Here is a 14,825-nt window from a genome sequence, read left to right as displayed (position 1 = left end):
CCCTATCTAGATGACAACACATCTGAACATCTAGCAGGATAGCATTGCTATTGCTTTGTTTTCTGACAAGTCCAATACTCAGTAGATCATTTTCCTTGATCAATTCTAATATTGCACTTTGACCAGCAGCATCAGGCAAAATTAGATTCTCACCATCTCATTCCCAGGGAAAAAACACTGATAATCAGTGTCCTGATATATCTTGAGGTAGTCCCCCAAATCCTCTTTCAACAGCGTTCTGTGGAATAAACATGACGGGGCAGCTTCCTTTCCTATAATTTTCCAAGCAACCACCCTCTAGCTCTTTATAGAGCACGGCACTTTGTTTGGCTACCAAAAAAACCCTCAAATAATCTGGGCTCCAGTATTCTTACAGTTAATGAAAAACTACAAATTAAAAGTTCTGGCACACAACTGAAGACCAGACACCATCTTTCAAAGCTCAGTACTCACTCTTGTGCTGATCCTTTTTCCTTTGATTCCTTTCTCCATACTTGGGATTCTGGGCACTTCTTGCAAAGCCCAGATGTTCTCCTCCTCCACAGTGAAGGATGTTGTAACAACATCTCTCATTAAGAATGGAATCTGTGAGAATGAAACTGCCAACGTGTTAAGACACAGTGAAATAGGTTCAATATGAAAATGCTTTTAAAAAACACTAAATCATGCTGGTGTTCAGAATTAAAGTGACCTTGGTTCAGTTTAGCTTTATCTTCTCAAATTAATCCTCCTGCCCTCACTGAGGCAGTAGGAGAACTGTGCTGTGACAGGTGATCCTCAAACCTTCAAAACTTGCTCTGTCACCCAGCTCAGGGCAACCCAGTTTGATTTCTTTTGGCACCAAGCAATCTCTGTGCTGAAAAGCCTAACGTGTTTGTGCATAGCAGGTTCAAATGTATAGGCTAGAAAGGTAAGTGGGCATTTCTTTTCTCATTTCTGTATGTCTGTGCATCACTGGCTCTCTCCCAGCGGCTAAACGAGAAAGTGGACAGAAGAAAACTACCCAGCCAAAAACAATAGGTCTCACCACTTCTCTGAGAGGCAAAAAATATGGTGGGGGTGTGGAAACAGTCTGTGTTGAGCCCCAGAACAGAACTGGAAAAACTCTTACTCTTTTCTGGGTGGACAACAGCTGGCTTTAGTCACAGGAAAAACAAAACAAACAACCCTCCCAAACACTCTACTTTGCCTGTAATGCTAATGTAATTTCCTATGCAACGAGCAAAAGCTAATCAAAAAGTGAAAAAAACCCAGTAGTAATCTAAGATTATCAACACTGACCAGTAGTTTTTAATTTTTAAATATTCTTCATATTCTTTTAAAATATGGAAAAACTCCTATATGAATAAGAGAATCTAAATCCATGTTAGTGAATAGCTTAATGAAAATGCAAATGAAGATAAAGCTGCTATAGTTTATAATTAAAAGTTTTACCCAGGAAGACCAAGACAAGCATGCAGAGAATAAGCAGGCCCGAGCAAACTGCATACAGTGACACAGCAATGCTCCTGCACTTTGTAACAGTCTTGTTTATTTCTAAATTATCCTTCATGATTAAAATACTGCTGAATAGTAATAATCAAGAGAAATAATATCAAGGAACTTATTTGAGCTACACATACTGAACTTTCTGAGGTTTTCCCTCACCTTCCCTCTTTTCTTCCAAACTCATCCAATGACTGTTAACTTGTGCTTTTCAACTGCTGGACAGTAAAAATAATTCTATTTCTTCTTTGATGAAGTATATTAGCTTCCAAACATACTTGTACTAGTATTCCTGGAAAAACTAAATCTGCTAATTATTTTTATCTGCAATATTCACACTAAATTGAATCTTCCTTGAAAAATCAGCTGTTGTGGTTTAACCCCAGCCAGTAACTAAGCACCACACAGCCGCTCACTCACTCCCCCCCCATCCCCAGTGGGTTAGGGGAGAGAATCAGGGGGAAGAAGGTAAAACTCGTGGGTTGAGATAATAACAAGGAAGAAACGGATGATGATAATAATAACAATAGTAAAATGACAATAACAATAAAAGGATTGGAATATACAAAACAAGTGATGTACAATGAATTGCTCACCACTCTCCAACTGATGCCCAGCTTGTGCCCGAGCAGTGATCTGCCCCCCCAGTTCCTATACTGGATGTGACATCCCATGGTATGGAATATCCCTTTGGCCAGTTTGGGTCAGCTGTCCTGGCTGTGTCCCCTCCCAGCTTCCTGTGCCCCTCCAGCCTTCTTACTGGCTGGGCACGAGAAGCTGAAAAATCCTTGACTTAGTCTAAACACTACTTGGCATCAGCTGAAAATATCAGTGTGTTATCAACATTCTTCTCATACTAAATCCAAAACATAACACTATATGAGCTGCTAGAAAGAAAATTAACTCTATCCCAGCCGAAACCAGGCCATCAGCAAATTCTATCTTTTGACTTTAGCAAACTGAAGTTTATTCCTTTTAATTGCTATAACATCAACATAGACTACAAGAAATCATGTAACAGTCCTACACTGCTATTTAGTTTCCTAATTCTGGCCCACCTTCCTCCTAGACACTGTCATCTTCCCTTCCTTCAGGGAACCAGGCCACACCAGACAGCCTGCAACCCGTGTTTTCCATGGGTGCTGTATGTTCCACTTCCCACAGCTGGCAATGAAAAAGTAGCTGTGCACTAATAAGTAAATCTCTGTGGGCTACAAGAGCTTCAAGAGATAACTCAGGCTTCACATTCCATTACTCTAAACTGGGACTATGTATCTGACAGAACAAACGCATGTTTAAGGGAAAAAACCAAAATGTATACTCTAATCTTTTCTTTGAACCAAATTTCCCTACTTCCCTGGATTTCTCAATCTTCACAATAGATAACAACCAGTTTTTACCATGGAAATGCATTCTTTTAATTTCAACTTTATATATTCTTTTTAATTTATTTTAAAAGTCCCTTTTTGTACTAAATAAAAGGAAACAGTGAAACAGCTTCCTAACAGAAAATCTTTTGCTGCTGCAGGATGTCGTGGATGATGCCAGTAACAGTTTATATTCTTGGTGTTATATGTGTAATAGGAAGTACTGTAAAAGGAGGAACAAAAATTAAACACAAGAAAAATCTTTTTTAAAACTGACAAAATGCTTCATACAACAAGAACTCCAAATACATGCTCTTGTCTTGCTAGATTATACTCTGTTAGTCCTTAGTGGAAGGAATGGGGCCAGTACAAATGCAAGTGCCAAAACAAACTAGTTAAGTGCCTCACATCCATAAACGAATAAATCCCAAGAAGAATCACACTCTGAGTTTCATCTCTTCTGCACACTGTACAGCGTTAGCCTTGATAACTGCTACGAAGACAACTATTTCTTCTATTCAGTGTAGGACAACTTTTTTCTTCACAAATGTTCATCCCAATGCTTTGAAAGTGATTGTAAATTAATCGTAAAATCCCTGTAATCCTGAATACTCTCACTCTCAATAACAGTAGGAAAAAAACCTAACAACTAACACTGTTGTTAATGTAGCTCCTGAAATCCACACGTGACTTCTGAAGGCAGAAGCCTCCAAAAACCAATACAACCAATGCGTCGTTTTGCTTAGGGAAACAGAACTCCTTCCCTGCATTGTCACAACAGACATGTCAAAACTGAGTGTTGGTGCTCAAGGAGTCAGTGCCACTGTGTATGGAAAGGCAAGGGCAGAGGGGACGGCTCCAGAGCTGCTAATTCATATGCTTGTATTCGTTAAGGACAGTGAGTGCATATGACTTTTTACATTACAAACTTAGACTGTCACAGCAGCTACTTTGCAACTTCTAAACATTTTTAAAGCGTTAACAAGGCACACAAGTTATTAAAGCTAGCAAATGCATGACTGCATTTTGCAACACCACTTTTCAATTTGCTTAGCACATGCAATGCCCCCTTCACTTCCTTCCCTGCCCCCCAAAAAACTGTAATCTCAACACTTCCTTTCCCCTTTCTATAAGTTCTGTGACAGCAACACCCACATTCTGCATTGTATTAGAAACACAGCAAGTAAAGCTGATCCGTCACTTGGCAAGGCGAGCCTCCACTAATGCGTCTGTGAGAGGCAAGCAGAACACCTTTCTTCTAACTTTGCCACCTTATACAAAGTATACAAACACTATTGGCTGTGAAATAACTTTCTGAAAGGCCATTTCACAGTCGTCTTAGTCATTTTTTTATCTCCCATAGCTTTGATCATTAAATTATACTGCAACTGCAACACAGTCTTTGAATGACAAATGCAAATGCCACCTGAATTTCACTCTTTCAGTCTTAACTTCCAGTTTTGTTATCTATACACCACCAAGGACAAAATCCCATTCCAGCCATGCTCTCCTCTTACTTCACATCCTAGGGCCAAAATATCTCCAAATCCTTTAGGGCTTCTCTGCTGTTGAGGAAGTAGAAAGCATGCAGCAACTCCGTAAGTCTATAGCATCATCAAACGCCTTGAACTAGGCATCTCCTGCGTGGTTCTTGGCAGTAGCATATGTTAAGAGCATGTATCTTACAAAAGTGTAAACTAAGAAGAGTAGGAAATTCCTTACATTGCAAATTTGCCAAAGAACATGGGAAGTTTTGGAGAAGTTAACCATCCGCAAGTGTCATCTGCCATCACCAGGGATGCTAAGTAAATGGTTAATCAATTGTGATGGGGATTATCTAATTGGATTTTTAAAAAGGTTTTAGAGTTTTTGATAGAATGTTTTGTAAAATAAACTTTTCTAAAAAAGAAAAAATAAATCTATTTTTGCCTAGGTTGTGCCAGACTCCAACTGAAACAGAATAAATTCTAGAAACCCATAAAAAAACAGTTTGATCTGCTGATGGACTGGGTCTAACTCTTTGACAATTCAAACAGGAGTTTTCCTCCTGTCATTGAATAACATAATATTGTGATTTGAGCAAAGAAATCCACTTGGTGAGGGAGCTTTAATATTGCGTGCTTATATCTGTCATCTCAGTTCTATTTTTCAAACTCTGTGCTCCGCCCAACATATCACAGTATCCCATAAAAAGAAATGCTGCGACTCTACTTACATAACCAAAGGTTAAATATGCCTGATCGCCTTTCCTGTTCCAGAACACAAGAACTACTTAAAGAACTATACCAACATTTTATTTTCAGGGGAGAAGTTTATTATGAAAAGGGCGGCTGTGGCAGAGTAAGATGTTTCCTGATCACACACAATTTTGAACTTCAAAGCAGAACAGGAAAACAAATCAACAAAAAGTAGTCTAACTATAGAAAATTATGCTGAATGTTATCCTAACTTTAAAACCAACTGAAAAACAGTAACATTTTTGTTCTTTGAATGGAAAGGATAAAAATGTAGAGACTATTGCCTTGCTTCTGAAGGTTCCTTAGAAAGCAATATAGCTGGAAATTATTTGCTGCATTTTGGACTAAAAACTTGCGAAACAATGCCTTTTTTTTTTTCTTTTCCCCCCACATTCCCCATTGTAAGCCTCCATTTTACTGTTCATGGAAAATTTCCCAGTTGTCTAAGAAATTATCAATACAACTTTTTTTTTTCATGTTTACATGAAGGCCACATAAAAACAATGAAGGAACATCTCATCAACTCTAGGCTGCCCTGCTGGTGACTCCTTGGAGGCTTGCTGGTATTTCTAGGTAGTTATACCCCAAAGGGACTTTAAGTGGCTGACTTTTCTCTGGTCTTTTCCCCTCTAGCTCAAGGAAGAAGACCCAGTATTCAGAAAGCTAACACTCATTGCCTGTGCCAACAGGACATGAACTTACACAAGCAGTCAGCTGATGATATAAAAAAAAAATTTAGTAGAACTCGTGTGTATGTGTCTGTCAGTTTTATGCTACAGTATCATGAAGTTTCCTAGTATAGGGCCCAAACTCTAGCCCATGTAGTTACTTGATCAGAAAGTAAGTCCCAAAACACACAAAGTATGTTTAGATAAGAGACATTGTTTTATTCTGCTCAGGGTGCAAGGTGGAAGATTTCCACAAATTGAGCACACCTACTGAGGTTTTCAGTTCATACTTGCACACTACGGTTAAAACACGATGCCTATCTAATACATTAATTCCTCCTAACTATTGCATATTCCTATGTTGTTCTCTTGAGCAATCATCCCAGAGTCTTCTACACCTGTGGGGGGGGTCTCTGGTGTTCTTCGGTGGTCCTTTGGGGAAGAATATTCCTACTCCTTTTGTCCTTTTACGGTCATGCATCATCTGAGGACACCAAGGTCGGTAGTTGCTAATTCTGGCTTAAATGGGTATGACAACTGTGGATGAGTTTCTACCAGTGAATTAAAGTTTTCTAGAGAGGAGAAGACATGTTTGCATTTGTATGATACATTTCTTACAGCTCTTACTTTATTTTAAAACTCAGCATTTGGCAGTTTCCTTGCTACAATTCATCTCCATGATGGCATTCGTAACTTTTTAAGACAAGTACAATGCCATGTATTTGTGATAAAGTCATCTACTAAACATTACCAGATTACTCTTCACAGGTATGTTTGGCACTGGTGACTGGTGAATAATTATCTTGGCTCTGTGTGCATGATAGGCTTACTGCACAGTGGGTACTGAACGCCGCTTGTGGGACAACAATATCTTTGAGAGATCTACAATTTGGAAAGTAGTGGAAAACCTGATGCAATAGATGGCTGTGCTGCCATTCAGAGATGCCTCAACAGGCTGGAGAATCAGGCCAACAGGAACCTCATGCAGTTCAACAAAGGGAAATGCAAAGTTGGGAAAGAACAAGCCCAGGCATCAGTACCTGCTGGGGGCTGACCAGCTGGAAAGTAATATGACAGAAAAGACCCTGGAGGTCTTGGTGGACACCAAGTTGAACATGAGCCAACAGCCTCCTGACCTGCATTCGGTGGAATGTGGCCAGCAGGTTGAGGGAGGAGATTCTCCCACTCTAATCACCACTGGTGAGACATATATGGAGTGCAGGATCCAAGTCTGGGCTGTCCATTGTAACAGAGATATAGAGACCTACTGGAGTGAGTCTAGTGAAGGGCCCCTGAGATGAAGCATCTCTCAGATGAGGAGAGGCTGAGAAAGTTGGGACTGTTTCCTATAGGGAAGAGTAGTCTCAGGGGGATGTCTTATCAGTGGGCTTAAATATCTGATGGTGAGAGTAAGGAAGATGGAGCTAGACTCTTCTAATGGTGCCCAATGACAGGACGATAGATCGGAATATAAGAAATTCTGTTTAAACGTAAGAAAAAACTTTTTTTAATGTGAAGGTGACTGAACACGCAACCAGTCTGTCCTGGGAGGTTGCGCCCATCTTTGGAGGATATTCAAAACCCAACTGGACACAGTAGTGAGTAGCCTGCCTTAGGTGACCCCGCTTTGAGCAGGCGTGTGGACAATACAGTCTCCAGAGGTCCCTTCCAACCTCCATGAATCTGTGATTCTATGACTGGGTGGATAAAAACACAGCCCAAAATAACATAGTAGTGTGGTAAAGAGAATCTAGAAGTTGATTGAAACCCTGTCCCCAGGGGCAGGGGCACCTTGTATAAAACCTCAATTGAGCCAAAATAATATTGATCTTGAAAAAGCTATTTGGGTCACAAAGAGGACAAGAAAACAACCTGAACTCATCAGTCCTGCACAGCTCTGGGAGATAGACAGAATAGGATCTTACCTAGAGAAGGAGTGGTGACTAAATGGAAACAGTCTCCTAAGAGGCTGAGTGGGATCAAAGCACAGCTCTTGCACATCCAGTTCTGCATACCACCCAAATTTAGTGTAGATTTTTGGACCACACATTACAGGTCTATTATTCTCCTACAGATTTTTTTTTTTTTGATTGACAGTATTATTTAGTTACTGCTGGTCAAAAAAGGCTAAAACTACTGACTTTATATCAGAAAAGATAGCAGGTAGGGATTTTGGAGTCTGCCAGTAAGATTACGCATTGCCAGAAACAAACTTTGTGGCTAGTCAAAACCAATCAACCAACCAAACCCCACATATTAATCTTAACTGCCAATTATAAAGACTGTCCTCATCCTCCACTTTTTTTGTCCTCCCTGAATCAGCAGCTCCACAGCTTTCCTTTTGAAATATTATTGGGGAAGAAGAGGTGAATGGGGATAAATCCATACTCCACATTATTACCTGGTGTATTACACATACACCACATTATTATAGATAAAAGCAAGCTCTGAAAGTTACCTTACATAGCTTCAAACTCTAACATCATAGGATGACAGCCATTATTTACAGCTATGAGCTTCGTACACCATGGCAATCTTCCATTGTGAGAACAAGCTGATGAGCATGGTATCTGCATTAAGTTACAGGAAGCTTTAGAAACCAGCAATAATGAATCCTAGCAAAATCTGCTTTCAAAATGAGTATTTTTTTCTGATTTTTAACAAACAGCAATAAAAGTTTCTAGTTTTTTATTTTCCCATCAAGAATTAAAAAATTTTGCTAGCCATTTACAGGGATGAAGAAATATAGGGCAATTATTTCCAAGTTATTTTTAAATAGCCAAGAAAAGTAGATTATGGTATTCATGCTATTTCATCTGTAGCAGCCCCTTAATCTATCCATAGGTGCTTCAAAGAATCCTATTTCTTCAGTTGGCAAGTTGTTGCTGCTACAGGTAATTGAACCTGGTGAGAACATACCAAGACAGCAGAAACTCCATCCAACAAATGTACACACTGGAACAGTTTGGACTTAGTACCCTTAGTATTCAGAAGTAGCAGAGTCATTTTTGAATGCCACCATGCCTCAGCTAATAACCTGCCATTCAGACACTACACAGGCACAATTTCCAGAGCTGAGGTTGCTACCACACAAGAAACCTAGTAATCTCCTTACTGCACTTCAAGCTTTGGCATCAGAACACAGAGAAGCAGCCCATGCCTGTTTGTGGTTTCAACGTGGCAACTTACTTGCTATACACAAGCAAGCTCTCCAACCACTGCTTTAAAGTGTAGGACATTGCTAAAGTTGGATCACGTTGGATCTAAATATACAGCGTTAAAGTGAGAAGCCCCCAAGACCAGCACCCATTGTTTGAGGTGTGTGACTATGTATGTGTATGCATACAAACAATACATACAATTGTACATATGCAAGTGCTTTTTTTGTCATGCCTTCATTTCTGTGAGGGTACATAGGAAAAGTGTCTGAACCAGACCTACGCCTTACTAAAATTCTACAGCATAGCAAGGGAAAGAAAATGTGAATTAATGTGGGCTGGTGAAAACCCTATCTTTCCTAGTTTTGCTGTTTTCAGTAAGGTGTTAAAAAAAATAAATTTTACTCCAAGGAACACAATTCTCCGACCTCCTGTCTCTACCTCCAAAATCTCTGATTTGAGACCAGAATATTCTCCCAGCCCCAGAGGACCACATCACTGCATCTAATGAACCAAGTCCCAAACAGTAATGCAGCAGATCAAATTCAGAATGGTATCACTTACTAGATGCAATCAATTCCCAGATGGTCTTCAGTGGATAATGCCATGCAGTCCTTCAGTGAAACTCTATGGGCACGCAGGCATCAAAACCAGAGCTTTTGCAGTGAGTCTCATGTTAGACACAGTAACTTGCCATTGCGATTCCTTGACAATGACTCTGGTTTCTCTAAGGGGCCAGAACCACATGCTGGCACATGCCTGTCCAACCATCTGCAACCACTTATGACCATAATATCCCTCACCATTATACAGATCATTTTAGATTTACATCCCAACAGGTACTGCCACAATGGCAAGTTTGATCACTAAATTAAAGTGTCAAATTATGTAACACTTGTACACAGTTAGTTAACATTTAACATCCTTCCTTCAAGCTTAAGTGGCCCTTACACTTACAGCATTCTCCACAGCTGCTAATGCCAAACACATACTTATCCAACGTGTGTTATGTTCAAACTTCTAAATTCAGGCTTAGGCTTTGAACATACAACCGTTGCCAAACCTCAAAGAAGCCAGGATCTTGTAGGGCAAAACTAAGAAACAGAAAAAGAGTTTAATGCTAAGAACCTAAGCAGGAGCCAAAAATCAGCTACTGATTCTGAATACTTCTTAAGCTTAATTTTAACAGCTGAAAGCCCTCATGGAACACTTGTATTTATTATGTGAATGCTAAGATTAATACTGAGATAGTGAGTGTTGTGCAAACTTACACCTTAGCCAAGAAATACAGCTATAGCTGTATGAAAGGGAACTGTTTTTCAGGGGCAATCAAGAGGCTGAAGAACTTCTCAAAAGATTGTAGGTATAAGAAGAAATTATTACAAATTACTTAAGGGACTTTAAAAGGTGACTGTATCCGGTAACATGCAAATACAATAACATAAATCCATTTGGGATACAATAATATAGATCCATGTAAACTGGCAAAAAAAACTGAACAGGATTTGGGGTTGTAAGCTTAACCAGAAACACTGTAAACTGAAAACAAAACAGTTAACATTTGGACTCAAAGGGCAAAGCGATAGATGCCCCTCACTCCTCCCCAAAGAAGAGTAAAAGAATTTACAGTAAGAATTATCTTTTATACCCTGGCCCCCAGAGAATATAAACATATGTCAACCTGTTAGTATTTGCTTTCCTGTGGCTGTTGTATTAAACTGAGCACAGCTGGATGGATCTTATCAAAGAGACAAAAAGGAGAATAAAACAGTGTTCCTGAAATGCAGACTGTTAAACCTCCTAAGGAAATGACCATAACTCAGATCTCAAGGTTATAGTTTGCAGTGAAGAAAAATATAGCCTCCAGATGCATTCAGGCAGACCCCTTATGGTTACATAAAACAAGAACATAGCTAGCCTTTTCAATGTACAGTATGTACAGCACTTAAGAAACAACTACAAAACCCTACTCCAGAACCAGAGGTAACAGATAAATAGCCAAACAACAATTTAAGAGACAAGATAAATTTGGTAAAGATTACTTCTGCAGTCATTTGCCAGGAAGGTAGAAATGGTTTAATGTGTGGCCCATGAAAAAAGGGCAGTCATAAAGGAGCAGCCAGTTCAGAAAGGTAGTCAAACAAAATTGATCTCAGAAAAATCATACTTATACTAAAGTCTCAGGCAGGGGTTTTCTGTAGCTTCTAAGTAACCTGAGTAACAATTATTTCATCTAATCAAAGCAGCCTTCATAGGAGTTTCTGAGAATATTTCTACTGTTACCAAAGGTCTTTTAATGCTTAAGAACTATTTTTTAATTAAATATTTGTAATACATGAGCATTAAAAAATATCTCCACACATCTCCCTGAACTGTACATGTGAACACAGATAACTCTTAGATCAGTTTTATAAAGTAAAAAGTGATAAAGTATGTATTTTATTCCAGCATATAGCCACACAATTACTCCTAGCAATGGTAAACTACTAGGTAAAACACGTACTAGTTAGGAATTGCACTCTTAAGTCCAAAGCATACTCAGCACATTGGAAGACATTCAACTGCTCTAACAGATGCTAGATATGTACTTAGACAAATCACGCAGTTACGATAAAATTTACTTACTGATCTTCTTGAGACGGGTCCAAATGAACACTGTCAACTGATCAAAACCAGAGCCTGATTACAGCAAATGTTACTAGCAGAGAAGTGCTGAGCTCCAAAATGCCCAGTAACTTTTCCAGAAAATAATAATTAAAAAATAGACTCATACAACAGTATACTTGGTCATGGACACAGTATTTTCCTCAGACGGTAGTAAGAGATACAGTGTCCTAATCTGTTCCAAAGCAGCAAAATATTAGACCTCTATGATTAGACTACTACATGTTCTTTATGTTAAATGCTAATATGTCCTGGTTTCAGCTGGGATAGAGCTAACTGTCTTCCTAGTAGCTGGTACAGTGCTATGTTTTGAGTTCAGCATGCGAAGAATGTTGATAACACTGATGTTTTCAGTTGTTGCTCAGTATTGTTTAGACAATAGTCTAAACAATAGTTTAGACTATTATAGTTTAGACTATAGTCAAGGACTTCTCAGCTTCTCATGGCCAGCCAGGGCACAAGAAGTTGGCACAGGACACAACCAAGGCACCTGACCCAAACTGGCCAACGGTGTATTCCATACCATGGGACGTCCCATCTAGTTTAGGAACTGGGAAGTGGGGGGGGGCAGGGAATTGCTGCTCGGGGACTGGCGGGGTGTCGGTCGGCGGGTGGTGAGCTATTGCCCTGTGCATCATTTGTACATTCCAATCCTTTTATTACTACTGTTGTCATTTTATTAGTGTTACCATTGTCATTATTAGTTTCTTCTTTTCTGCTCTATTAAACTGTTCTTATCTCAACCCAGAAGTTTTACCTTTTTTTTCCCGATTTCCTCCCCCATCCCACTGGATGGGGGAAGTGAGTGAGCGGCTGCGTGGTACTTAGTTGCTGGCTGGAGTTAAACCACGACAGTCCATTTTGGCGCCCAACGTGGGGCTCGAGGGGTTGAGATAACGACAAACCTGACCAGAGCTTGTTAAAACAAATTTGTTCCAAGCGTTCATTATGTTGATTTATGAGTTCTTAGAGTTGTTGCTCTGGCTTTTAAAGCTCTGTTATGTATCACCTCGCTTGCTGTATATAGTTCCTCTTCTACTGCTTATCATCTGTGGGAGGTGGATTTTTGCTTTGATGTGTGGTATAACACTGGTTTATGGTATGATAAAGTCATCGGCTGTGGGATTAATCCGGTATTTGCACTTAGCATTGTCACCTTTATACGGCAGGAGCCACCTGTGGGAAATTATTGATAATTATACCATTTACCTTTCCTCCATGGAAAACCAGTCTATGGGTGGGGAATCTTTCTTCCCCTCTCCTTTCTCCTTTAGTCCAGTTACAATGGTGTTGGAGAATTTTGGAAAATTTGAATATTCCTGGGGTGTTGGGACTAGCACAGTCCTAGCCCTACTGCTAGGAATTAGCAGACTTCTGAATGTGGTTCAGCTCTTGTTTAAGGTTAAACAGCTATTTAAGAGGATCAACCAGAGATGTGCCCCAAGGCTAGATAATTATGAGTGGCAGGGTGTGTGGGGTAGTATGGGCAAGTACCTAGAAAAGTGGGCACCTCCAACATTTTGGAAATTCACCCCTGAACAAGTGCGGGATCCAGAAGAACTAGTAAAATATTTGGAAAAGGTATGCTGTCACCCCGGCAGCTCCAGAGAGATACAAATCACTGCAACATGCCGGGGCCTGGCCCACGCCTATCGAGCCCTGTTCGACATTACTCAGTACCCTCAAGGGGAAGAGAAAGTCTCTAGACCTAACAACGAAACGATGACCACCGCGGCCACCCAAACCTCAACAATGGGCGCTGCGGCCCCTCCAGGCCTAGCAAGGAGCACTGCTGCTACCCAAACCTCGGCGACAGACACTGCGGTTATCCAGAACCCGGCGAGCGATACTGCAACTGAACCAGAGGACCAACCTGGACCAGTATCGGTTGCCCCCGTACAGAAAAGGAAATATACAAAAAAATCAGTTCGCTTAGCAAAGGACAATGGTGAACCAGGGTCATCACGGGAACCGGAGGAAGAGGCAGAACCAGAGGTAATAACCCGGTCCCTATCCTTGAGTGAGCTGCGGGATTTGCGAAAAGATTTTGGCCGCCGTGTAGGTGAGCATATTATCACCTGGCTCCTCCGATGCTGGGACAACGGGGCTAATAGCTTGGAATTAGAAGGTAGGGAAGCCAAGCAGCTGGGATCACTTGCCAGGGAAGGTGGCATTGACAAGGCACTTGGAAGAGGGCCACAAGCCATCAGCCTCTGGAGGCGACTCCTGTCAAGTGTGAAGGAAAGGTACCCCTTTAAGGAAGATGTTATATGTCAATCAAGCAAGTGGACCACCATGGAAAAAGGTATTCAATATCTGAGGGAATTAGCCGTGCTAGAGGCGATTCATCATGACCCGGACAACCAACAGTTACCCAAAGACCCAGACGAAGTCCAATGCACACGACCCATGTGGCAGAAGTTTGTACGGAGCGCACCATCGTCCTATGCCAACACATTGGCAGTAATGTCCTGGAAGGATGAAGAGGCACCAACAGTGGAGGAAGTGGCTCGCCAGCTGCGTCAATACGAAGAAAATCTCTCCTCCTCCCTACAAGCCTGCATTTCAGCTGTGGAGAAGCTGTCCGAGGATTTCCAGCAATTCAAAAAGGATATGTCCTATTCCCCACCTGTAAGGACCAATGTCTCAGCTATTAGGAGTGAGCGGTCTTCTGCCCAAGAGAGAGAATATAGAAGGTACACACCGTGAGGTGCCCTGTGGTTTTACCTATGTGATCAGGGAGAGTACATGAGGAAATGGGACGGAAAACCTACCTCGGTCCTAAATGCACGGCTACGTGAACTGCGAGGAAAAACCCCCACAAAAGGGGATGCTACCAGGAAAAATGCCGCTCCAGTTTCCAAACAGAGTAGAAGGGCTGACTTTATTTCCGATCCTCTTGAAGGGACTTCTGAGCCAATTCTACGAGAAGTGAATACTGAATACTCTAACCAGAATTAGAGGGGCCCTGCCTCCAGCCAGGTGGAGGAAAGGGATAACTGGGTCTATTGGACTGTGTGGATTCGGTGGCCTGGCACGTCAGACCCACAGGAGTATAAGGCTGTAGTAGACACCGGTGCACAGTGCACTCTAATACCATCAAGTTATAACAGGACAGAATCCATCTGTCTTTCTGGTGTGACAGGGGGATCTCAAGAGTTAACTGTATTGGAAGCTGAAGTAAGCCTAACTGGGAATGAGTGGCAGAAACACCCCATTGTGACTGGTCCAGAGGCTCTGTGTATC

At 41.0% G+C, this 14,825-nt stretch overlaps 1 protein-coding gene across 1 annotated transcript in view; it reads right to left on the bottom strand.

The window, feature by feature from the left end:
* Positions 1 to 14,825, bottom strand: part of LOC126036383 (guanine nucleotide-binding protein subunit alpha-14) — a 95,228-nt gene that overhangs the window by 61,910 nt on the left and 18,493 nt on the right. The window lies entirely within an intron of this gene.

The sequence above is a fragment of the Accipiter gentilis genome, chromosome Z, assembly GCF_929443795.1.
Source record: "Accipiter gentilis chromosome Z, bAccGen1.1, whole genome shotgun sequence".
Classification (NCBI taxonomy): Eukaryota; Metazoa; Chordata; class Aves; order Accipitriformes; family Accipitridae; genus Astur; species Astur gentilis.
The sequence above is the reverse complement of the archived record's forward strand: the minus strand, read 5'-3'. Positions and strand labels throughout refer to the sequence as shown.